Here is a 26,369-nt window from a genome sequence, read left to right on the forward strand (position 1 = left end):
AAGCAAGGAAGAGGCAAGCAACTGCCGACCAGTGAGTCTTACATCAGTAGTAGGGAAATTGATGGAAACACTCTTAAAAGAAAGAGTTGTAGATTATCTCAAATACAGCAATTTACAGGATCCCAAACAGTATGGATTCACTGTGAGGAGATCATGTCAAACAAACCTTATTGACTTTTTTGACACTGTGACTAATGTAATAGATAAAGGAGGAGCCGTGGATATAGCTTATCTAGACTTTAGTAAGGCTTTTGACACTGTCCCACATCGCAGACTGCTAAATAAACTTGAAAGCTTGGGATTGGATACTAAGATGGTTGAATGGATAAGATCTTGGTTGCAGGATAGAAAACAGAGAGTTGTAGTTAATGGAGTGCATTCTAAGGAGGGAAATGTTACCACTGGAGTACCCCAGGGATCTGTACTTGGACCAGGGCTCTTTAATATCTTTTTTTGTGACATTGCATATGATAGTGAAAGGAAAGTATGCCATTTTGCAAATGACAAGATATGCAACATGGTCGACACACCGGGTTGGGTAAAACAAATGATTGATGACCTAGGTAGACTTGAGGAATGGTCAAGAATGTGGCAACTACAGTTTAATGCTAAAAAATGCAAAATCATGCGCTTGAATCTCAAAACTCAAAGGCTAAATATGGTATCAAGGGTACGATAATGGAAACTGAGGAGGAAAGGGAATCAGGAGTCACTATTTCAAGTGACTTAAAGGCTGGGAAGCAATGTAACAAGGCAATGAGAAAGGCATGTCAGAAGCTTGGGGCGGTATGTAATGGAGTCTGAGTTCACCTGATGTGCGAGATTTAGAAGGCATGGTTTTGCCTTGTAAATTACTGACCCTTTAAAAAAAGTCAGAGTTCGGCTGGCATTCAGTACTTCGAGCGAACTCGGACTCCATTACATCCCACCCAGAGTTGCATAGGGAGAGGAATCAGTTGCAGGAAATAATAAGTAATATAGCCATGTATAGGTCATTGCTAGGGCCTCATCTGGAATACTGTGTCCAGTTCTGGAGACAATCAGCGGGATGTAATGGCGTCTGAGATCGCCGGAAGTGCGGGATGCCAGACAATCTCAGACTTTTTTTTAAAGGGGCAATAACAAGGCAAAACCATGCCTTGTAAGTGATTGCTCCTTTAAAAAAATGTCAGAGAACGACCGGCTTCCCGCACCTTTGGCGATTTCGGACGTGATTACATCCCGCCCCATATCTCCAGAAGGATATAAATACATTAGAGAGCGTTCAAAGAAGACAACTAAACTGGTGCATGGCCTAAATCACAAAGCTTACCCGGAAAGACTAAAGGATCTTAGCATGTATAGTTTGCAGCAGAGAAGGGAAAGGTGGGAAGTGAGAAAGAGGAGGGTTGTGAGAACAGGAGGGAAGAGGACACTGCTCCAAGGAGCTTACAATCTAGAGGGAGGGGGAGACAGGAAGGGGATATGAGACACAAGCAAGCAGAAGGTGACTTTATGGCAAGAAGTAAGCAAGGCAGAGATGGCCAAGCATGAGGCAGGGGGTCGGCAGAGTGGCCTCGAGACTAGATTATGTGGCAGAAATGTACACTTTGATGAACAGGTGAGTTTTTCAGTGTCCTTTTGAAGCTTTGCAGTGAAGGGGGACAGCACAGACAAAATCTTGGATTTGCGCATGTGATGCAGTGACTAGGGCAGAGGAGAGGTGATGGTCATTGGCCGACCAGAGAGGGCGGGAGGGAGCACGTAGAAAGATGATTTTGGAGATGTAGGGGGCAGTGGAGTTAGAGAGGGCCTTCTATGTGAGGGTGAGGAGTTTGAAGAGGATTGAGAAAGAATGTAGGGGAGCGAGATCAGAGCAATAGTCAAACCATGAGTTACCAGTTAGTGATTAATAAGCTTAAGTGCAGCGCAGTCCAATATTCAAATAGTGGAGCCACACCAACTGCCACCACAAATGTTGCCAAACATCACTGGCAGTTGGTATGGCCAGGGCTGCCATCAGAAATTGTGGAGCCCGCTTGGTTGTGACTAGTCGCACCATAGAAAGTCTATGTGCCGTGATTGCAAATATATATATATATATATATATATATATACGTGCACGTATACACACACACACACCCAGTAGCAAACAGATCGCGGGTGCGACAAGTCACACCCTAGATGATGGCTGCTACATCTGTACATAAATACTTTCACTGCAGCCCCACCTCACACACACACACACACACACACACACACACACACACACACACACACACACACACACACACACACACACACACCAGTCCTGCCCCAGCCACCTCCCTCTCACACAGCTATACCCCAGCCACTTCCACTCATGCATATTTGCTCTTGCCCCAACCACCTCCCTCTCACACACCTATACCCCAGCCACCTACCTCTTATGCCTATATGTTCCTGCCCCAGACACCTCCCTCTCACACACATATTCCTCAGCCACCCGCCTCTCGTGAATATATGCTCCTGCCCCAGACACCTCCCTCTCACAGATATACCCCAGCCCTGCCACAGCCACCTCCCTCTTACACAAATATTCCTCCACCACCTACTCCTCACACATATACCCAGCCCTGCCCCAGCCACCTCCCTCTCACACATATAACCCAGCACTGCCACAGCCACCTCCCTCTTACACAAATATTCCTCCACCACCTACCTCTCACACATATACCCAGCCCTGCCCCAGCCACCTCCCTCTCACACATATAACCCAGCCCTGCCACAGCCACCTCCCTCACACACATGTTCATCAGCCACCTACCTCTCACACATATACCCAGCCCTGCCCAAGCCACCTCCCTTTCACACACCTATACTCCAGTCACCTCCCTCTCGCACATATATGCTACTGCCCCCTCCACCTCCCTCTCACAACTGTGCTGTCAGCCAGCTGGAGTTTCCCAGAGTGATTTTTTGTAAGAAAAAATACAGATCCAAAACCAAAACCCACATGGACGGTTTTGGCCAAACCAAATACAGAGCCAAAACACAAAGGAGATACAGATCTAAAAACAAAAACCAAACCCATGACGGGGGCCGCCGCACATCCCTAATTCAAGCTTGATTGTAGGAGCTCTGATGTCAGCTAGGTTTATGTATAGTGCTGTAATTAGTTGAAATAGCATTTTGTGTCATGGAACAGATGGTGTTGAAATACACATTATCAGTGTTCGTGGAAACCAGGAAATTAAACAGCCCATGAGGGAGGCATTTAATCTGCTACTCCAAGACATACAATTTATGGAAGACACTGTAAAAACCAAAGCACAAAACACTACCTCTAGATTTACAGTTTATTTCTGCAGAACTGTCAAGTCCAATTGATAAGTACATACAATCTGCAGGCCTAGTATCAAGTGTTTGTCCAAACAACCAATATAATATATTTTCTTTAAACACTACAGTACTTGCATCATTCTGCACCTGCAGGGCAGAGATGTTCTAAACCTTTAACTTTTCTCACCATTTCCAAGTTTTCTTTTTGAACCAGTGCCTTCAGTTGGGTCAGTTTCACTGCAGAATAAAGCAGAAGTTGGCTAGGGCATGGGTAGGCAACCTGTGGCACTCCAGCTGCTGCCCTGTCACAGTTTTGCTGTTAATGCATTATAGAACTGTGTCAGGGCATGCTAGGATGTGTAGTTCCACAGCAGCTGGAGTGCTGCTGGTCTAGGGAAACCACTACCTGACTTTCTAAAAATAATTTGCAAGAACAAATACACACAAGTAAATATGACAAGATGCTTGGCACATTAATTAGGATGAAGGCAGTGTAACTTATGTCCTGCCACCTTGTTAATGATTAAGGAAGAGGGTATTTGGCATTATATATGTAAGATTTTATTGGTTAAGTGTAACAAAACAAGCACTTCAAATATAATACAATCAGGATAATAGAATAGCAATGTTAAAGTATTTATGTGGTTTTGACTGTCATCTAAAATACGTAGTTGATACCGGTTATATTTGAAGCCTCTATCCTGCCGTGTGAGAGCCATAAATCCAGTGAGAATCCACCATCAATTTGCGGCAGATTTAAAGTACTGCGTAGATCATTGTGACTTGTGCAGGCTTTCCAGAGTTTACATTGTTACAAAAAATGTACATAAAAAAGTATGGAGTCCCCCACCCCTAAAATAGAAACCAGACCTGAGCCCCTGAGCCTAGGCTGGTATTGAAAAATAGCGGGGACAAATGGCATGGGATCTCCCCAATTTTTCAATAACCGTCTCTGGGCTGACAATATAGCAGAAGGATATACAGTAAGGTGACCCCATGCCATAGCGGACAACCAGCACTGGGTTAAAAGCGCATGACTCTTATTCCGCACTCCCGGGGTGGTTGTGTGTGGAGGTCAGGGGCAAATGTAGGATCTCTGGAGGGGGTTTCCAAATGTTTGATTTTGGATCGATTGGCACCAGCCCATGAAGTTTGCATAATTATCATGTGACAAGCTATAATCTTCCCCAAACAAAGTGCAATTTATGTAATATGGTACGTCATACATACGCAGGCCTAATGATCATGGAAGGCCACTTACCTCTCTCTGGTGCATTGTACACTCAGATCCAGAGACAAACACACACACAGCAGACTTGGTAGGAAAATCTGCTGCCACTGGACATGTGCAGCAGCTCCATTCTGCTCTTCATACTGCATGTACTGGACAGGCTTTCGAGAAGAGGGGGTTTCTGGGCAACTGGAAATCTCCCCTGCATTTGCCTATGGCGGTAATTGTAGTAAATAAATAAGTATAAATAATATTGGCCCTCATTCCGAGTCGTTCGCTCGGTAATTTTCATTGCATCGCAGTGAAATTCCGCTTAGTACGCATGCGCAATATTCGCACTGCGACTGCGCCAAGTAATTTAACAATGAAGATAGTATTTTTACTCACGGCTTTTTCTTCGCTCCGGCGATCGTAGTGTGATTGACAAGAAATGGGTGTTACTGGGCGGAAACACAGCGTTTTATGGGCGTGTGGATAAAAACGCTACCGTTTCCGGAAAAAACGCAGGAGTGGCCGGAGAAACGGGGGAGTGTCTGGGCGAACGCTGGTGTGTTTGTGACGTCAAACCAGGAACGACAAGCACTGAACTGATCGCAGATGCCGAGTAAGTCTGAAGCTACTCTGAAACTGCTAAGTAGTTTGTAATCGCAATATTGCGATTACATCGTTCGCAATTTTAAGAAGCTAAGATTCACTCCCAGTAGGCGGCGGCTTAGCGTGTGTAACTCTGCTAAAATCGCCTTGCGAGCGATCAACTCGGAATGAGGGCCATTGTTCTTTACAGGTGGTCTACAAGACCCCTCAATGCTTTTTTTATTTAAATTTTGCACTTTTTGCCAATGTAAATTAAGCATAGACTGCACAATTCATGATGACCTGTGCAGTGCTTCACTCAAAATTGCCTTTCAGAGGTAGAACTATTATTTGAGTGGGTTTGTGTTTGCTTTGTGGCTGGTTCTATATCAGATCCATTATGCAATACCATCAGGAAGGCATCTGATTAGCTCCAAATTTATTCTGCAGCAGGACAATGACCCCAAACATACAGCCAATGTCATTAAGAACTATCTTCAGCATAAAGAAGAACATGGAGTCCTGGAATTTATATGGCCCCCACAGAGCCCTGATTTCAACATAATTGAGTCTGTCTGGGATTACATGAAGAGACGGAAGGATTTGAGCAAGCCTATATCCACAGAAGATCTTTGGTTAGTTCTTGGTATTTGTTTCTTTGTTTTTTTTCTTTCTTTATCTCATCCCTCCCCCTGTTGCTTACGTTACTGTTATTACAGACCAGATGTTCATATGCCATTGATTTAAAAGTTTTGTAATGTCAAATTCTCTTTCTATTTCAATAAAAATACATCAGTTAAAAAAAGCTGTGTGCAAGTGTACGCTTGAAGAATTGATGCTGTTTTGAAGTAAAGGGTGGTCATGCCAAATATTAATTTGATTTGGATTTCTCCTGTTCATTCACTTTGCATTATGTTAATTGATAAAAATAAGCTATTAACGTTTCTCCAGTGTCTGAGATTTGCAACAACAGAGATCAAACAGGTATTCCCAAATACAGGAGATAGCACCCCTTCCCTGAATGAGGGAGGTATAGCACACACTTACTGCACCCGTTACATTGAGTAACTATTCTCAATGTGTTACATCGTGGGAAAGGCACACTATGCCTTAGGGATAAGTAATGGCTTTAGTTACATTAAATATTTGGGTCTTGTATGATCATCCCCCCCCCCCTCCACACATAGCTTTACCAAACAACAAAATAACTTCAAAGTGTTCCAGTAGAACAATGTATACAACCTTCAACATTAATACACCCTATCCCACAAAAAGTTACTACATAGTCCCCAAAATACATTCCTACAACCCCAATTCACTTCCCCTACCGAAAAATATTAATATACACTCCCAGATACATGACTACACCCCCCAACTCTTCTCACTTCCCAGATAAAGTATAGACCCCCCAGATACATTACTCCCTCCAAATAACATGAATAAATACACAGCCTTCCCCAGGTACTTAGCTCTGCTTGTATAGCGGCTCCACTATTTGAATTTTGGACTGTGCTGCAGCGCCACCTCTGGAGCCACAACTAGTCCTCACACATTTCTGCAGGGAAGAAGGAGAAGGACCAGGTGGGCAGAGCAGGAGAAAGGAAGGGGTAGAACTCTGGAAGGGGATGAGCGAGAGAGGGGGTCCTTCACACAAAGATGCATGCATGAAGGACCATTTGGGCAGAGCAGGAGAGATGGAGGGGGTGGTGACTCAATGGAGCATGGAGAGGGGACCTCGCACATTGCTGCAGGGGAAACGGACAGGCTGGCCGGAAGCACAGATTATAAGGGGGGCAGAGTGTAAGAGATAAAGGGATAAAGGTACACATCATGGTGTATATGTGAGCACCTGGGTGTACAATGCAGCCACAGCAACAACTCACATTTCTTCATGTGTGCGGCGCTTGGCCAATGGGAGTAGTGTGAAGGAAAAGAGGGGAGGAGATAAATTTGCATCTGATCTATTTATCATTAATCACATACTATGGCCCAGAGTTATCAAGCCTTGGAGAGTGATAAGTAGCAAGGTGATATAGTACCAGCCAATCAGCTCCTAACTGCCATGTTACAGGCTGTGTTTGAAAAATTACAGTTAGGAGCTGATTGGTTGGTAATTTATCACTGTGCTATTTAATACTCTCCAAGACTTGTAAATCTGGGCCTTAATGCGATCTGGGCATGTTAATAGCACCCAGAATTGCATTGTAGTATACAATTATACCAGCAAATGTATTACCCAGCAACCGCATCCTGCGCATTCATAGTCCTGCTGACCACGCATACTGTATGTGTTAGCCATTGCCAGGGAGGGTACTCTGCTGGCTAATTTTGCAAAGTGTAGCCCAAAAGCTACAGAGAGCTAGTGCCATCTTCAGATGGTAGTAGATGCGGGACCAAGCACGGGAATGTTTCACATTCCGGAGCTTGGTAAATCTCCTATGGGAGATGCAGTCAAGAATGGAGGGATCGCAGTATATATATTCAATATCTGCTGCGGTCCCACTGTCATACATTAAGGTGATACTAAATATTTATAGTTACCCCCTGAAAATGTCTATTTTCGTGGATAATCCAAAATATTTAATGATAAATAGGCCCCATAGAAAGGCAGCATAAGGTAGAACCTGAGAGACTCAGTGGTGCCCTACATAGGGTGGCGCTCTGGGTGACAGACTTGTCATCCCGCCCCTTGAGCCATCCCTGAATACCAGTGAATGTAACACCCCATAGGGTGGTGTTTTATATGGCCAATGTGGACTGATGAAGACACTAGGGACAATTTGACAACCAAGGGCGTCCCATATGTCGGCGGTGGAAAGAAGTTTACTTTCTCCGAACATTTAAACTCCAACACCCTGAGGGCGAAGGCCGAACCTCGGGGAGAACAGCTGGAGTGGTCCCAGATCCAGAACAATGGTGGCCCCAATACATAGGTCATTGCCCGACATTGTCATTCATTATCAACGTGGTAGAAACACTTGCAATGCTGGACACGGGATCACAGATCACAATGATACAACTCCCAACCCTCCGATGACATTGGGGAGAAGACCAACTACTTTCACCACCCCCCTCCTGGCTCCAGTTGATAGCCAGTAACGGACTTGAGATATCATGTGTCGGGTACTGAGAAGCTGATATCCAGATTGGAGGGACCGTACTACTCAAGCAGGGGTGTCTAGTTACTATGACTAACAAGGAGAAGGTGGCACCCATAATTTTGGGAATGTATGTGCTGCAGAGATGCCCCAACGAATTAGTGGCGACCTTGAGAGGCAAACTCCTGGAAGTGATACCACCCAGCCAACAAGCCTTGCAGAAGACCATCAATATTCTCCAAGGGCATCAAAGATTTGTACAGAAGACCGGGGAGATTAGAAAGATTTGGCTAACGGATGGGTAACCCATAAAGCTTCAACTCAATTCGGAGATGATCCTGTGGGGAAAAGCCCGCTGTGGGCCAAGCAGACGCAAATATGAGGCACTGATGGAATCATGCCTACTCCCTGTGAGACACGATGTGGTAGTTGCAAGTGCCCTTGTGATGGTCGAAAACGGAAAAGAGTCCCAGTACGGGTCATGAATCAGCATAACCATACAGTCAAGTTGTATCGAAATCAGCTGTTGGCAACGTTGCTATGGACGACCTTCCAAGATGTGATACACCCGGTGTCCCAGGTGAAGCAAGGTAGCGCGAAGGCAGAAGAAGAATCGGGGTCTGATCAGCCAAATTGCCTGGTGGGAGGAAATACAGATAGGTGACAGAAACACACAAGAAGACCATTGGTGTGGGGTCCTCCGAGTTGTGCGGGAAAATGCGGATGCATTCAGCAAGAATCCAGTGGATTTAGCGGTAGTATAAAACATCCGACACAGGATCCCCACCAGCAATGCACATCCCATCAAAGAACAACATCGTCCGGTCGCCCCAGCTTTATACCAACAGGTCAGGCAGTTGCTAGAGGAAATGAAAACGAACAGGATTATCCAAGAGAGTCAGAGCCCATGGGTGGTCCCGATGGTTCTGGTGTGAAAAAAAGATGGACAACTACGCTTCTGTGTAGACTACAGGAAGCTGAACAGTGTGACCCATTGGGAATGCATATCCCTTACCCCGTAAGGAATCCCTAAAAGCTGTCAAGGCTGCCAAGTACTTCTCGACACTAGACCTGACCAGCGGGTACTGGCAGGTACAGATAAAGGAAGCGGACAAAGAGAAGATGGTCTTTGTCGAAGACGGTCTTCGTCACCACCATGGGGCTGTACGAATTCAACCGCATGCCCTTTGGCAACCTTCCGGCGGGAGATGGAGCACAGCTGTATAGTGCTCCTGTATCTAGACGATATTATTATCTTCTCAGAAACGTACCCCGACCACCTTGAAAATCTGCAGGAGGTGTTCCAGCAACGAACTAAATACAGGCTGAAGTTGAAGCCGAGTAAATGACACCTCCTGAAACCAGAAGTGCAATATCTGGGCCATGTGGTCAATGCTGACGGGGTCTCCCCAGATCCAGAGAAGATAAATGCCATAGTGGAATGGCCTATCTCGCAAATGGTGAAAGATATCCGATGATTCCTTGGGTTTGTGGGATATTACCGGACGTTTATCCAGGACTTTGCTATTGTGGTCACGCATCTGATGAAACTGCTGCGCAGGTTTCCCAAAGATGGATATAATAGAAGAATTCCGATAGAATGGACAGAAGATCACCAGGCAGCTTTTGATCTACTAAAGAAAACTCTGACAAAGGCGTCCCTTCTGCATTATCTCAATTACAGTACTCCTTTCTGCCTGTATACAGATGCAAGCAAGCAAGGTTTGGGAGCTGTGCTGGCCCAAGTCCAAAACGGGAAAGAATGCGTCATTGCCTATGCCAGCCGTAGTTGGAGAAAAACAGAAAGGAACGACGCCAACTACTGTGCATTCAAGCTGGAATTCTTGGCACTCGTATGGGTGGTGACAAAACCATGGCTGAAATCTTCTGGCGAGCTTTCGTCCGACCGTACGGACTCCTCCACAGAATTCTCATGGATCAGGGACCATCGTTTGAGTCTCACCTCTTTAAAGAACTATGCAAACTCTATTGATGCAAGAAGGTGCCGGGGGAATGGACTGTGTGAGCAGATGAACCAGACACTGATCGGCATATTTGCGGGTGCTTCCGCAAACCCAACGAGGTGATTGGCCTGCTCTATTAGCCAAACTGACATTTGTATATAACAATACTTGTCATACATCCACGGGATATTCCTCATACTACCTGCTGTTTGGAAGGCCAGGGAAATTGCCGGCTGATTTACAAGTGAACCGTCCAAACACTGAACTGCAGTCAGATCCCATGGATGCAGGAGCATCAGTATTGCCTTAAGGAAGCCAGTGTAATTGTGAGTCAACGCATGAGGGAGATGCAGTAGCGTCAAAAAAGGAACTATGACCAAGGTACTTTTGCTTGTCCCCTGCCTACAGGGAGCATCATGTTGAAGAGAAACAATAGACCTCAGAGCAAACTAGACTCTAAATGGAAGCCCTATCCCTATGTGGTCACGGTGAAACCCGGTGGCCGTTTACCAGATCAGTAGGCGAGATGGGTCCCGACAACAATGGGTCCATCGCAATCAGATCTAACCCTTCCCCAGGCAAGGCCGAACGACTGAACAGTCGGAAGATGAAGAGGGCAATGGACCAGATGGTGCTGATGACCTCTTGTCACGAATGTCGCAAAGTCCATTAGAACTCTTCTTGAGTGTAGGTTGGCCAATGCTATCCCCAACAGCTGATCCAGAACCTGATTATCTGGAGGTCATCGACCCAGCTTCACCAGTATTGGTATAAATGCCCCTGTGTACTAAGTTAAGGCACTCGACCAGAAGCACCCGGGGCATCCTGCCGGTCCATTACCAGTAATGAATCGTTTAATGTACTCTTATTTGTGTACGTGATTGTTATCTAATGAATGCCATGCTAATTTGGTACACTAGGACACGCACATGAAAAAGTGGGCATGAATGTAACACCCCACAGGGTGGTGTTTTATATGGCCAATGTGGACTGATGAGTACACTGGGGACATGTGAGTAACTCTGGGTTAATTGTGCCCAGGGACCTTTAATGTTCCATGGAGGGGCGGAGCTTGCTGGATCTGGAGATTGACAGCCTGGAAAGGAGAGAGACCTGATTGGCTGGCGTAATACTGGAAGAGGAGGGGGCTGTGTGGAGTGAGGAGAAGCGTGCAAAGGTTGGCTTGTGACATCACGCTCTGAGGAGATGTGTGATGTCACCCATCATCATGAGCGGTGGGTGCTTACTGTTATTCCAGCACCTTAGTCCTCTGTGACAGCGCACGGTTGGAGGCAAAGGCCAGAGGCCCAGCAGGTGTGAGATGGCGGCTAGAGTCAGCAGGAGGCAGTGCAGCCCGAGCCCTGCGGTAGTCCAGTGACAGCAGAGAGCAGAGTGGAATGGAGCTTCACACGATCAGGGGAGATCCCGCCGCTCAGGACAGTGTAGGGGGAAGGACACACTTGGCAGCTACCTGTCCCAGTCTAGCAGAACAAAACGTGAGTCAGGCCATTTTGGCCCCCTGTGTTATAGCGTGAACCCCAATAGTGACAAGACAGTACCACAGACCTCTAACCCCTGTCCAGCCAGTCCTTTTACAAAGGAGGGAAAGTGAAGCCCTATTATCCCTCTCTGGGCATTGTGTATAGGGAGACCAAGTGGGCGCAAATCACAACGTGAGCCTATGGATAGCAAGTAAAGTACCAGGCTGCCAGTTCTCCTATGCCAAGTACTGCAGAAATGTTCCTAATTAAGACTGTATAAGGCTGTCAGTAGGGGAAGGCCCTCCAACCAGTAGTAACTTTACTTTATTACCCTCTGAGGGGAGTACCTTGAGGCAGGGACATTGGAAGTTCAGCGAAGGACATTGAATATCCTATCAAACTCTGACAGGAATTTACCGGAAAATTGCTCCTTCTTGTGGCGGTGAATGATATTGTGCTAACCTGCTTTAAACTGACAAACCAAATATCAGACTCTCCCAGCCCCAGGTCTCCAACATCGGGACTATGGGGGTCATTTCGAGTTGTTCGCTCGTTGCTGATTTTCGCAACGGAGCGATTAAGGCAAAAATGCGCATGTGCATGGTACGCAGTGCGCATGCGCTAAGTATTTTAGCACAAAACTTAATAGATTTACTCACGCCGAACAAAGAATTTTCATCGTTGAAGTGATCGGAGTGTGATTGACAGGAAGTGGGTGTTTCTGGGTGGAAACTGACCGTTTTCTGGGAGTGTGCGGAAAAATGCAGGCGTGCCAGGATAAAACGCGGGAGGGTCTGGAGAAACGGGGGAGTGGCTGGCCGAACGCAGGGCGTGTTTGTGACATCAAACAAGGAACGAAACGGCCTGAGCTGATCGGAGTGTAGGAGTAAGTCTCGAGCTACTCTGAAGCTGCTAAGAATTTTCTATTCGCACATCTTCTAATCTTTGTTCGCTATTCTGCTAAGCTAAGATACACTCCCAGAGGGCGGCGGCCTAGAGTGTGCAATGCTGCTAAAAGTAGCTAGCGAGTGAACAACTCGGAATGAGGGCCTATATTGCTTAATAACTTTCCAGATAAACCTAAGGAGACTGTTAATTGGAGACTGTTGCACATCACTTGACGTGAAAAGCCCATTGAGATCATACAGTACTTAAATCCTGTGCACAGGTAACATTTCAGGACTTGAGTGTTATACTAGTAAAATATACCTGGGTACCCGGTGTTATATAGGATTATATGCTATACCATAATTGAACGTTATCACAATATTTGATATGTATAAAAGGTTAATGTGAAGAAGGAAATTGTGTTCATCTGCATTCAGATACCTGGTGTTGCATAGTATTAGAATTGTTGACCAGGTTTGGTGGTAGTGTTGTCTGGCACGGAGAGAGAGCTCCCTGTAGTCGTGGAAGTGCATTACCCAGCGTGCACACCCATAGGTATGCATAGATATTGCAGCGCTAACCAATGATACCACAAAATACCGAATATTCAGAGTCACATGTTGTATGCCATATGTGATACAGTTTTGTGATGTATGTTTACTGTGTAACCACTTACCTGCTTGGCTGACATAATTACTGCCACTGATGAAAGTTGGCAGTGACCAATATTCAAGGTCTCTAAAATAAAACTGCTATAACTGTACAAAGTTGTTAATTCCTTGAAAGTGAGAAGACTCCTGACTTGGTTGGAACTAGAGATGAGTGGGTTCGGTTTCACTCGGATTTACTCGGTTCTCAAAACGGCATCTTATTGGCTCACAGATGTCATGTGTTTTGGATACCCAATAAGAAAAATGCGGATAAAACCAAACTGGATTTAATTCTGGCGTTGCATCCGATCCCGCTCATCTCTAGTTGGAACAAAAGAACCAAAGTAACCCGACACCACGACTGCCACCGATTTAAGGTACACTGTGACTCCTAGATCTCCTGGGAGTTACATGAACAACATTAAGTCTATACAAACAACATAAAACATAACATGAGTGGGTGTGGGTTTCTGTGTAGTACTATGTAATTGTGAGTGGCATTTCCAGAGGTGGCTTTTACTTGTAGTAGCTTGTATGCAGGTGTCAGCTGGCTACTCTTAGGTACTTGGTACTCACTGGATGCATCCGTGGATAGTGAAGTTCACGGCTCAAGGCGGCTCCAACATTTGTTGTCAGATTGAAGTGTGATGTGACTTGGAGGTGTGTTTGCAGACAAACTGTTTCCCGCAGAGTGTACCAGTATACTCAGTTGTACCATAAACTGTCGATGTCCATTCCAATATGTTTCACCCTGATAGGGCTTCTTCAGGGAGTAGTTATATTTTTTCCTCACTTTCCTTCCCCCTACTCCCACTAACAGTAGATGTCCCACAAGGTTCTATGGACCTCTACTATTCTCCCTCTATATATTCTCTTTAGATGAGCTCATCAGCTCTTTTGCCCTCCAATATCATCCATGTACTGATCTACCTTTCCACCCATGACCTCTCCCCCTCTCTCCTCACTCAGATCTCCAACTGTCTCTCTGCTATCTCTTTTACTACACATGCATCAAAAACCCGAGTTCTTGAACCTGAACGGGCATCAACCCGGATTTTTGGTATGTGTGAAAAGAAACTTCCCAGGTTCAAGTCCCAGGTTCAGGACTGTACTCTTTACCAGGGTCGGACTGAGACTCTGTAATTTGCTGACTTGATAGACAGTCTGATGCTGTACTACATCCTACGTCGCAGACCTGTACTGCACATGCGCAGTACGGATCCGGTGAATGCGCAAAGTACCGATAATCTGTACTTTGAGACATGACACTTACCTCCAATCACATCTAAATAAGGCCCCTAGTCATTTGGGCCACACCCCTACTTGGTTTCCTTTAAGCACTGTGATATAATTGTCGATTTCCTGCTTATTCAACGTCTTTAAAACATTTTAAGATGCATAACTGTGTTGATGACAATATTGAGCATTCCCAGGGTATCAATTTGCTTTGGGCTGCTTCAAAACCTGTGCTGCAAGTCCACATCATAGTCTTGCAGCTCAGAAAGGCAAACATCTTATGCACGATTTCCAAACATTAAGTAATGATTTGTCTGCAACATACTCGCCCATGTTGCGGAAAGATGCCACAGGCACTCATCAATTGTATCATGGCACCAAGCAGCCTTATGTGCACAGAACAAGCTCAGCTCAACCTTTATTATCAGGAAAATAGGTACAGTACTTCAGATGGGGCAACAAGTCTGCAAAACTTTTAGTGAATGTCATCAGAACTTGCTTGGCCACTGTCCAAATTTTGTTCATTAAACCTACCTATTCATTCTGCCATAGCAGACTCCTTTTTGAAATATTACAAGTTCACTACAGCACACACAATGGGGGTAATTCAGAGTTGATCGTAGATGTGCTAAATTTAGAACATCTACGATCAGTTTCTCAGCACAGGGCTAGTCCGCCCCGCATGTCTGGCCCTACCCCCCCGCACAGGTACAAAAGCATCGCACGGCGGTGATGCTTTCGCACCTGACAAGTAGCTCTCTACCTGCGCAGCTCCTGCACTCTGGCAGGGAGCTACCCGCAGCATCCTGGGTAGCAGCGGCTGCGTGTGACGCCACGCAGCCGCCGTGGCCAACCCCCCAACGGTCCGGACATGCCTCCATGGCCGGACCGCGCCCTCTCCAACGGCGTTTTAACACCGTTGGCACGCCCCCTCCCACCCTGCGACCACCTCTGCCTGTCAATCAGGCAGATGTGATCGCTGCCCAGAGATGCTTATAGCATCTCACTGGGCTCCTGGGGTGCACATGCGCAGTGCAGCTGCTGCTCGTGCACACTCCACTAAAAAATTCAGACTGCGATTGCTACCGCTGTAGCGATCCAGTCTGACTTAGCCCCCAAATAAGCCTGCACTACAGCATGCATGTAATTCCTTACGAACACTTACCGTATATACTTGAGTATAAGTCGACCCGAACATAAGCCGAGGCACCTAATTTTACCACAAAAACCTTGGAAAACTTATTGACTCGAGTATAAGCCTAGGGTGGGAAATGCAGCTCTAGCCGTACACAGCCCTCAGTGCCAGATATGCCCTCATACTGCCAGATATGCCCCCACAGTGCCAGATATGCCCTGATACTGCCAGATATGCCCCACAGTGCCTGATGTGCCAGATATGCCTTCATGCTGCCAAATATGCCCCACAGTGCCAGATGTGCAAGATATGCCCTCATGCTGCTGCCAGATATGCCCTCATGCTGCTGCCAGATGTGCCCCTCATGCTGCTGCCAGATGTGCCCCTCATGCTGCTGCCAGATATGCCCCTCATGCTGCTGCCAGATATGCCCCTCATGCTGCTGCCAGATATGCCCCTCATGCTGCTGCCAGATATGCGCCTCATGCTGCTGCCAGATGTGCCCCTCATGCTGCTGCCAGATATGCCCTCATGCTGCTGCCAGATATGCCCTCATGCTGCTGCCAGATATGCCCCTCATGCTGCTTCCAAATATGCCCCTGCTGCTCCCAGATGTGCCCCTGCTGCTGCCAGATGTGCCCCTCATGCTGCTGCCAGATATGCCCCTCATGCTGCTGCCAGATATGTCCTCATGCTGCTGCCAGATATGCCCCTCATGCTGCTGCCAGATATGCCCTCATGCTGCTGCCAGATATGCCCTCATGCTGCTGCCAGATATGCCCCTCATGCTGCTGCCAGATATGCCCCTGCTGCTGCCAGATGTGCCCCTCATGCTGCTGCCAGATATGCCCCTCATGCTGCTGCCAGATATGCCCTCATGCTGCTGCCAGATATGCCCTCATGCTGCTGCCAGATATGCCCCTCATGCTGCTGCCAGATATGCCCCTCATGCTGCTGCCAGATATGCCCCTCATGCTGCTGCCAGATATGCCCCTCATGCTGCTGCCATATGTGCCCCTCATGCTGCTGCCAGATATGCCCCTCATGCTGCTGCCAGATATGCCCTCATGCTGCTGCCAGATATGCCCCTCATGCTGCTGCCAGATATGCCCCTGCTGCTGCCAGATATGCCCTCATGCTGCTGCCAGATATGCCCTCATGCTGCTGCCAGATATGCCCTCATGCTGCTGCCAGATATGCCCTCATGCTGCTGCCAGATATGCCCCTCATGCTGCTGCCAGATATGCCCCTCATGCTGCTGCCAGATATGCCCCTGCTGCTGCCAGATGTGCCCCTCATGCTGCTGCCAGATATGGCCCTCATGCTGCTGCCAGATATGCCCCTCATGCTGCTGCCAGATATGCCCCTGCTGCTGCCAGATGTGCCCCTCATGCTGCTGCCAGATATGCCCCACGTGCTGCTGCCAGATATGCCCCTCATGCTGCTGCCAGATATGCCCCTCATGCTGCTGCCAGATATGCCCTCATGCTGCTGCCAGATATGCCCTCATGCTGCTGCCAGATATGCCCCTCATGCTGCTGCCAGATATGCCCCTGCTGCTGCCAGATGTGCCCCTCATGTTGCTGCCAGATATGCCCCTCATGCTGCTGCCAGATATGCCCTCATGCTGCTGCCAGATATGCCCCTCATGCTGCTGCCAGATATGCCCTCATGCTGCTGCCAGATATGCCCCTCATGCTGCTGCCAGATATGCCCCTCATGCTGCTGCCAGATATGCCCCTCATGCTGCTGCCAGATATGCCCCTCATGCTGCTGCCAGATATGCCCCTCATGCTGCTGCCAGATATGCCCCTCATGCTGCTGCCAGATATGCGCCTCATGCTGCTGCCAGATGTGCCCCTCATGCTGCTGCCAGATATGCCCCACATGCTGCTGCCAGATATGCCCCTCATGCTGCTGCCAGATATGCCCTCATGCTGCTGCCAGATATGCCCTCATGCTGCTGCCAGATATGCCCCTCATGCTGCTGCCAAATATGCCCCTGCTGCTCCCAGATGTGCCCCTGCTGCTGCCAGATGTGCCCCTCATGCTGCTGCCAGATATGCCCCTCATTCTGCTGCCAGATATGTCCTCATGCTGCTGCCAGATATGCCCCTCATGCTGCTGCCAGATATGCCCTCATGCTGCTGCCAGATATGCCCTCATGCTGCTGCCAGATATGCCCCTCATGCTGCTGCCAGATATGCCCCTGCTGCTGCCAGATGTGCCCCTCATGCTGCTGCCAGATATGCCCCTCATGCTGCTGCCAGATATGCCCTCATGCTGCTGCCAGATATGCCCTCATGCTGCTGCCAGATATGCCCCTCATGCTGCTGCCAGATATGCCCCTCATGCTGCTGCCAGATATGCCCCTCATGCTGCTGCCAGATATGCCCCTCATGCTGCTGCCATATGTGCCCCTCATGCTGCTGCCAGATATGCCCCTCATGCTGCTGCCAGATATGCCCTCATGCTGCTGCCAGATATGCCCCTCATGCTGCTGCCAGATATGCCCCTCATGCTGCTGCCAGATATGCCCTCATGCTGCTGCCAGATATGCCCTCATGCTGCTGCCAGATATGCCCTCATGCTGCTGCCAGATATGCCCCTCATGCTGCTGCCAGATATGCCCCTGCTGCTGCCAGATGTGCCCCTCATGCTGCTGCCAGATATGGCCCTCATGCTGCTGCCAGATATGCCCCTCATGCTGCTGCCAGATATGCCCCTGCTGCTGCCAGATGTGCCCCTCATGCTGCTGCCAGATATGCCCCACATGCTGCTGCCAGATTTGCCCCTCATGCTGCTGCCAGATATGCCCTCATGCTGCTGCCAGATATGCCCTCATGCTGCTGCCAGATATGCCCCTCATGCTGCTGCCAGATATGCCCCTGCTGCTGCCAGATGTGCCCCTCATGCTGCTGCCAGATATGCCCCTCATGCTGCTGCCAGATATGCCCTCATGCTGCTGCCAGATATGCCCCTCATGCTGCTGCCAGATATGCCCTCATGCTGCTGCCAGATATGCCCCTCATGCTGCTGCCAGATATGCCCCTCATGCTGCTGCCAGATATGCCCCTCATGCTGCTGCCAGATATGCCCCTGCTGCTGCCAGATGTGCCCCTCATGCTGCTGCCATATGTGCCCCTCATGCTGCTGCCAGATATGCCCCTCATGCTGCTGCCAGATATGCCCTCATGCTGCTGCCAGATGTGCCCCTCATGCTGCTGCCAGATATGCCCCTCATGCTGCTGCCAGATATGCCCCTCATGCTGCTGCCAGATATGCCCCTCATGCTGCTGCCAGATATGCCCTCATGCTGCTGCCAGATATGCCCCTCATGCTGCTGCCAGATATGCCCTCATGCTGCTGCCAGATATGCCCTCATGCTGCTGCCAGATGTGCCCCTCATGCTGCTGCCAGATATGCCCCTCATGCTGCTTCCAGATATGCCCTCATGCTGCTGCCAGATATGCCCCTCATGCTGCTGCCAGATATGCCCTCATGCTGCTGCCAGATATGCCCCTCATGCTGCTGCCAGATGTGCCCCTCATGCTGCTGCCAGATGTGCCCCTCATGCTGCTGCCAGATATGCCCCTCATGCTGCTGCCAGATATGCCCTCATGCTGCTGCCAGATGTGCCCCTCATGCTGCTGCCAGATATGCCCCTCATGCTGCTGCCAGATATGCCCCTCATGCTGCTGCCAGATATGCCCTCATGCTGCTGCCAGATATGCCCTCATGCTGCTGCCAGATATGCCCCTCATGCTGCTGCCAGATATGCCCCTCATGCTGCTGCCAGATATGCCCCTGCTGCTGCCAGATGTGCCCCTCATGCTGCTGCCATATGTGCCCCTCATGCTGCTGCCAGATATGCCCCTCATGCTGCTGCCAGATATGCCCTCATGCTGCTGCCAGATATGCCCCTCATGCTGCTGCCAGATATGCCCTCATGCTGCTGCCAGATATGCCCCTCATGCTGCTGCCAGATATGCCCCTCATGCTGCTGCCAGATATGCCCCTCATGCTGCTGCCATATGTGCCCCTCATGCTGCTGCCAGATATGCCCCTCATGCTGTTGCCAGATATGCCCTCATGCTGCTGCCAGATATGCCCCTCATGCTGCTGCCAGATATGCCCCTGCTGCTGCCAGATGTGCCCCTCATGCTGCTGCCAGATATGCCCCACATGCTGCTGCCAGATATGCCCTCCTGCTGCTGCCAGATATGCCCCTCATGCTGCTGCCAGATATGCCCTCATGCTGCTGCCAGATATGCCCCTCATGCTGCTGCCAGATATGCCCCTCATGCTGCTGCCAGATATGCCCCTGCTGCTGCCAGATGTGCCCCTCATGCTGCTGACATATGTGCCCCTCATGCTGCTGCCAGATATGCCCCTCATGCTGCTGCCAGATATGCCCTCATGCTGCTGCCAGATATGCCCTCATGCTGCTGCCAGATATGCCCCTCATGCTGCTGCCAGATATGCCCCTCATGCTGCTGCCAGATATGCCCTCATGCTGCTGCCAGATATGCCCTCATGCTGCTGCCAGATATGCCCCTCATGCTGCTGCCAGATGATATGCCCCTCATGCTGCTGCCATATGTGCCCCTCATGCTGCTGCCAGATATGCCCCTCATGCTGCTGCCAGATATGCCCCTCATGCTGCTGCCAGATATGCCCTCATGCTGCTGCCAGATATGCCCTCATGCTGCTGCCAGATATGCCCCTCATGCTGCTGCCAGATATGCCCCTCATGCTGCTGCCAGATATGCCCTCATGCTGCTGCCAGATATGCCCCTCATGCTGCTGCCAGATATGCCCTCATGCTGCTGCCAGATATGCCCCTCATGCTGCTGCCAGATATGCCCTCATGCTGCTGCCAGATGTGCCCCTCATGCTGCTGCCAGATATGCCCCTCATGCTGCTGCCAGATATGCCCCTCATGCTGCTGCCAGATATGCCCCTCATGCTGCTGCCAGATATGCCCTCATGCTGCTGCCAGATATGCCCTCATGCTGCTGCCAGATATGCCCCTCATGCTGCTGCCAGATATGCCCCTCATGCTGCTGCCAGATATGCCCCTGCTGCTGCCAGATGTGCCCCTCATGCTGCTGCCATATATGCCCCTCATGCTGCTGCCATATGTGCCCCTCATGCTGCTGCCAGATATGCCCCTCATGCTGCTGCCAGATATGCCCTCATGCTGCTGCCAGATATGCCCCTCATGCTGCTGCCAGATATGCCCTCATGCTGCTGCCAGATATGCCCTCATGCTGCTGCCAGATATGCCCCTCATGCTGCTGCCAGATATGCCCCTCATGCTGCTGCCAGATATGCCCCTCATGCTGCTGCCAGATATGCCCTCATGCTGCTGCCAGATATGCCCTCATGCTGCTGCCAGATATGCCCCTCATGCTGCTGCCAGATATGCCCTCATGCTGCTGCCAGATATGCCCTCATGCTGCTGCCAGATGTGCCCCTCATGCTGCTGCCAGATATGCCCCTCATGCTGCTTCCAGATATGCCCTCATGCTGCTGCCAGATATGCCCCTCATGCTGCTGCCAGATATGCCCTCATGCTGCTGCCAGATATGCCCCTCATGCTGCTGCCAGATGTGCCCCTCATGCTGCTGCCAGATGTGCCCCTCATGCTGCTGCCAGATATGCCCCTCATGCTGCTGCCAGATATGCCCTCATGCTGCTGCCAGATGTGCCCCTCATGCTGCTGCCAGATATGCCCCTCATGCTGCTGCCAGATATGCCCCTCATGCTGCTGCCAGATATGCCCTCATGCTGCTGCCAGATATGCCCTCATGCTGCTGCCAGATATGCCCCTCATGCTGCTGCCAGATATGCCCCTCATGCTGCTGCCAGATATGCCCCTGCTGCTGCCAGATGTGCCCCTCATGCTGCTGCCATATGTGCCCCTCATGCTGCTGCCAGATATGCCCCTCATGCTGCTGCCAGATATGCCCTCATGCTGCTGCCAGATATGCCCCTCATGCTGCTGCCAGATATGCCCTCATGCTGCTGCCAGATATGCCCCTCATGCTGCTGCCAGATATGCCCCTCATGCTGCTGCCAGATATGCCCCTCATGCTGCTGCCATATGTGCCCCTCATGCTGCTGCCAGATATGCCCCTCATGCTGTTGCCAGATATGCCCTCATGCTGCTGCCAGATATGCCCCTCATGCTGCTGCCAGATATGCCCCTGCTGCTGCCAGATGTGCCCCTCATGCTGCTGCCAGATATGCCCCACATGCTGCTGCCAGATATGCCCTCCTGCTGCTGCCAGATATGCCCCTCATGCTGCTGCCAGATATGCCCTCATGCTGCTGCCAGATATGCCCCTCATGCTGCTGCCAGATATGCCCCTCATGCTGCTGCCAGATATGCCCCTGCTGCTGCCAGATGTGCCCCTCATGCTGCTGACATATGTGCCCCTCATGCTGCTGCCAGATATGCCCCTCATGCTGCTGCCAGATATGCCCTCATGCTGCTGCCAGATATGCCCTCATGCTGCTGCCAGATATGCCCCTCATGCTGCTGCCAGATATGCCCCTCATGCTGCTGCCAGATATGCCCTCATGCTGCTGCCAGATATGCCCTCATGCTGCTGCCAGATATGCCCCTCATGCTGCTGCCAGATGATATGCCCCTCATGCTGCTGCCATATGTGCCCCTCATGCTGCTGCCAGATATGCCCCTCATGCTGCTGCCAGATATGCCCCTCATGCTGCTGCCAGATATGCCCTCATGCTGCTGCCAGATATGCCCTCATGCTGCTGCCAGATATGCCCCTCATGCTGCTGCCAGATATGCCCCTCATGCTGCTGCCAGATATGCCCTCATGCTGCTGCCAGATATGCCCCTCATGCTGCTGCCAGATATGCCCTCATGCTGCTGCCAGATATGCCCCTCATGCTGCTGCCAGATATGCCCTCATGCTGCTGCCAGATGTGCCCCTCATGCTGCTGCCAGATATGCCCCTCATGCTGCTGCCAGATATGCCCCTCATGCTGCTGCCAGATATGCCCCTCATGCTGCTGCCAGATATGCCCTCATGCTGCTGCCAGATATGCCCTCATGCTGCTGCCAGATATGCCCCTCATGCTGCTGCCAGATATGCCCCTCATGCTGCTGCCAGATATGCCCCTGCTGCTGCCAGATGTGCCCCTCATGCTGCTGCCATATATGCCCCTCATGCTGCTGCCATATGTGCCCCTCATGCTGCTGCCAGATATGCCCCTCATGCTGCTGCCAGATATGCCCTCATGCTGCTGCCAGATATGCCCCTCATGCTGCTGCCAGATATGCCCTCATGCTGCTGCCAGATATGCCCTCATGCTGCTGCCAGATATGCCCCTCATGCTGCTGCCAGATATGCCCCTCATGCTGCTGCCAGATATGCCCCTCATGCTGCTGCCAGATATGCCCTCATGCTGCTGCCAGATATGCCCCTCATGCTGCTGCCAGATATGCCCTCATGCTGCTGCCAGATATGCCCCTCATGCTGCTGCCAGATATGCCCCTCATGCTGCTGCCAGATATGCCCCTGCTGCTGCCAGATGTGCCCCTCATGCTGCTGACATATGTGCCCCTCATGCTGCTGCCAGATATGCCCCTCATGCTGCTGCCAGATATGCCTTCATGCTGCTGCCAGATATGCCCTCATGCTGCTGCCAGATATGCCCCTCATGCTGCTGCCAGATATGCCCCTCATGCTGCTGCCAGATATGCCCTCATGCTGCTGCCAGATATGCCCCTCATGCTGCTGCCAGATATGCCCTCATGCTGCTGCCAGATATGCCCCTCATGCTGCTGCCAGATGATATGCCCCTCATGCTGCTGCCAGATGATATGCCCCTCATGCTGCTGCCATATGTGCCCCTCATGCTGCTGCCAGATATGCCCCTCATGCTGCTGCCAGATATGCCCTCATGCTGCTGCCAGATATGCCCCTCATGCTGCTGCCAGATATGCCCTCATGCTGCTGCCAGATATGCCCTCATGCTGCTGCCAGATATGCCCCTCATGCTGCTGCCAGATATGCCCCTCATGCTGCTGCCAGATATGCCCTCATGCTGCTGCCAGATATGCCCTCATGCTGCTGCCAGATATGCCCCCTCCCAAGTGCCAAATATGCTCCCCCAGTGCTGTTACTTACCCCTCCATCGATCCCGCGCTGTCTTCTGAAGGAGGGACACGGAGCGCACAGCGCGCGGCTCTCCTGTGTCCCTCCTGCATCTCTGGCGGCCGCTGCGGGTCTATTAAAGGAAGTGCCGGTTCGTGATCAGAGGTCACGAACGGGTACTTCCTTTAATAGACCCGCCGCTGCCGCCGGAGATACATGAGGGACACAGGAGAGCCGCGCGCTGTGCGCTCCGTGTCCCTACTTCACACTGCACTCCCTGTCACTGTGCACTGACTCGAGTATAAGCCGAGGTGGCTTTTTCAGCACAAAAAAAAGTGCTGAAAAAGTCGGCTTATACTCAAGTATATACGGTACTTCTTTTGAAAGGACAGCATTAACTGATCCTATAACAGAAGAAGAAGTGCAGGCTATAAACATCTTAGTGATAATTGGTGGACCCCTTTCTTTGAAAGTAAAGCATTCATATCCATAACCAGAAATAACGACACAGAGACTTGAATTTGGCAGAAAATTGCTAGCTATTTATTTGTCCCTAACCATTAGGAAACCTGTAATAAAAGAGATTAATTTAATATGCCGCTCCAGCTGGCATATGGTGGCGGCCCAAAAGAACGGCTCCTTAATCTAAATTAAACTTAAATAACTCAATCCTATAAATTTACTAAAAACTTACCATAAAACGGTAATAGGTGACAACTCAACCCCCACAGTGACTACCCACCGCTCCTGGGTGCCCTGCCGCTGCCTTCCCGGACGGGTGGTCAAGCGGCCATAAGTCGATGGAGGTGAGTGCACCTAAACCACAACAAACTGTAAAACACTACAGTTTTCTCTACCATACGAAACTGCCGTTCTTTTCCGCCAATAAATAGCCAACGAAAAACAGCCAACAACTTAGAGCCAAAGCACCACGTGCCACCATTTCCAACTACCAGGGCGGGTGGGTGGGAAACCGAGTCACCAAGAGACTTAAAATGGCTTCACCTTCCCTATATATATCAAGCCCTCCCCTTAAAGAAGGCTGTACTTTCCTTACAGCTAGGTCCACCCCTCCCCAGATGTTTAACCCTTTCCTCTCCTATGCAGTCAATACTCTCTTCTTATCACAGCTCTTCCTAATGGGAAAACATTCCGGTCCTGATGGCTTGAGTGCTGAATGTTATAAGTTGTTGTCTCCGCACTTGGATCTCTATTTCATCATGCATTTCAATTTTTTATAGGGTTACCTAAACTGGGTAAAGATTCGTCCTTGGTACATTCATAACGAGCCATAACGTTATGGAATATTTTCTCCAGACTTGTCTCACAGCAGTTACAGCTTTTACTCCAATCTTCCTTTTTTTTTTTAAAGATATATTTATTGAAATTTTTCAATATAAAACAAACACATTAGAGAAAGAGAAAGAAAGTGTCTGTGACAATATAAGAAACAATACAGCATGGATATAAGGATTATAATAAGCGCGATGGTGGACGTGTAGATGTTATCAATGGACAAAAGAAATCATCAGCAAGTCACAAGAGGACAAGGGGGGTAATTCCAAGTTGATCGCAGCAGGAATATTTTTAGCAGTTGGGTAAAACCATGGCCCTCATTCCGAGTTGTTCGCTCGCAAGTTGCTTTTAGCAGCTTTACACACGCTAAGCCGCCGCCTACTGGGAGTGAATCTCAGCTTCTTAAAATTGCCAACGAAAGAATCGCAATATAGCGAAAAGACATCTCTGTGCAGTTTCTGAGTAGCTCGAGACTTACTCGGCATCTGCGATCAGTTCAGTGCTTGTCGTTCCTGGTTTGACGTCACAAACACACCCAGCGTTCGCCCAGACACTCCTCCGTTTCTCCAGCCACTCCCGCGTTTTTCCCAGAAACGGTAGCGTTTTTTCGCACACACCCATAAAACTGCCAGTTTCCGCCCAGAAACACCCACTTCCTGTCAATCACATTACGATCACCAGAACGAAGAAAAAAAACGTGAGTAAAAAACCTAACTGCATAGCAAATGTACTTGGCGCAGTCAGAGTGCGGACATTGCGCATGCGCACTAAGCGGAAAATCGCTGCGATGCGAAAAAATTTACAGAGCGAACAACTCGGAATGACCCCCTATGTGCACTGCAGGAGGGGCAGATATAACATTTGCAGAGAGAGTTAGATTTGGGTGTGGTGAGTTCAACAATCTGCAATCTAAATTGCAGTGTAATAATAAAGCAGCCAGTATTTACCCTGCACAGAAACAAAATAACCCACCCAAATCTAACTCTCTCTGCAAATGTTATATCTGCCCCCCCTGCAGTGCACATGGTTTTGCCCAACTGCTAAAAAATTTCCTGCTGCGATCAACTTGGAATTACCCCCAATATCCATTAGAGACCAAGTAAGAAAACGGTAAATGCATTATCACATCAAAAGGAAATCTACAATTACAATAAAATTAAAGAAAAAATATATGAAGAAAACAAAAAATTGTGAAAAATAAAAGTAAAAATACCAGACAAGAAGGGGAGAAGGAAGGGCAGGAAAAGGGGGGGGGGGGGGGGGAGGGGGATGGGGTTATCAGATCAAAGATATACATTTGGAATTTCAGTTGTCTCGATTATTAGCTAAATATCCACACAAAACCATATAATGCATATGTAGAATGTGAGAAAGTAAGCAGA

At 49.5% G+C, this 26,369-nt stretch overlaps 1 protein-coding gene across 4 annotated transcripts in view; it reads left to right on the forward strand.

The window, feature by feature from the left end:
- The window catches only part of LOC134932296 (neuronal acetylcholine receptor subunit alpha-3-like), a 177,233-nt gene that overhangs the window by 2,861 nt on the left and 148,003 nt on the right, over positions 1-26,369 (forward strand). For 2 of the 4 annotated variants that reach the window (XM_063926601.1, XM_063926603.1), the window contains exon 2: positions 5,555-5,739. The exons of the other annotated variants lie outside the window; for them this stretch is intronic. The gene's annotated coding sequence lies outside the window, so the exon portion shown is untranslated. The remainder of the gene's footprint in view (positions 1-5,554; positions 5,740-26,369) is intronic. 4 annotated transcript variants of the gene reach the window in all.

This window comes from Pseudophryne corroboree, chromosome 6, assembly GCF_028390025.1.
Source record: "Pseudophryne corroboree isolate aPseCor3 chromosome 6, aPseCor3.hap2, whole genome shotgun sequence".
In the NCBI taxonomy this organism is placed as follows: Eukaryota; Metazoa; Chordata; class Amphibia; order Anura; family Myobatrachidae; genus Pseudophryne; species Pseudophryne corroboree.